The sequence below is a fragment of the Colobus angolensis genome, unplaced genomic scaffold (assembly GCF_000951035.1).
Source record: "Colobus angolensis palliatus isolate OR3802 unplaced genomic scaffold, Cang.pa_1.0 Scaffold181, whole genome shotgun sequence".
NCBI lineage: Eukaryota > Metazoa > Chordata > Mammalia > Primates > Cercopithecidae > Colobus > Colobus angolensis.
The window spans coordinates 1,455,683-1,456,039 of NW_012114944.1; positions in this window are offsets into that span (position 1 = coordinate 1,455,683).

The window sequence follows — 357 nt, forward strand, 5'->3', positions numbered from 1 at the left end:
ACAGATAGATGTTCAGTAAACGTCGGTCAAAACAAAATCACACTTGTCTTGAGGAGAATTGAAATAGGCCAATTAATTGGCAGTGTTTCATTATGAGAGGAGAAAAATATTTCAGAGCAGTCTAAGTTACGTTAAAGGTATGCAAAAATAATTTTTTTTTAAATTACAGATATGGGATCTCTCATCCAGGCTGGAGTGCAGTGGTGTGATCACAGCTCACTATGACCTTGAACTTTCAGGCTCAAGCAATCTTCTTACCTTGGCCTCCTTAGTAGCTAGGAATACAGTTGTGTGCCACCACACCTGGCTAATTTTTACTATTTAAAATTTCTTATTTATTTTTATAAAAAGAGTTCT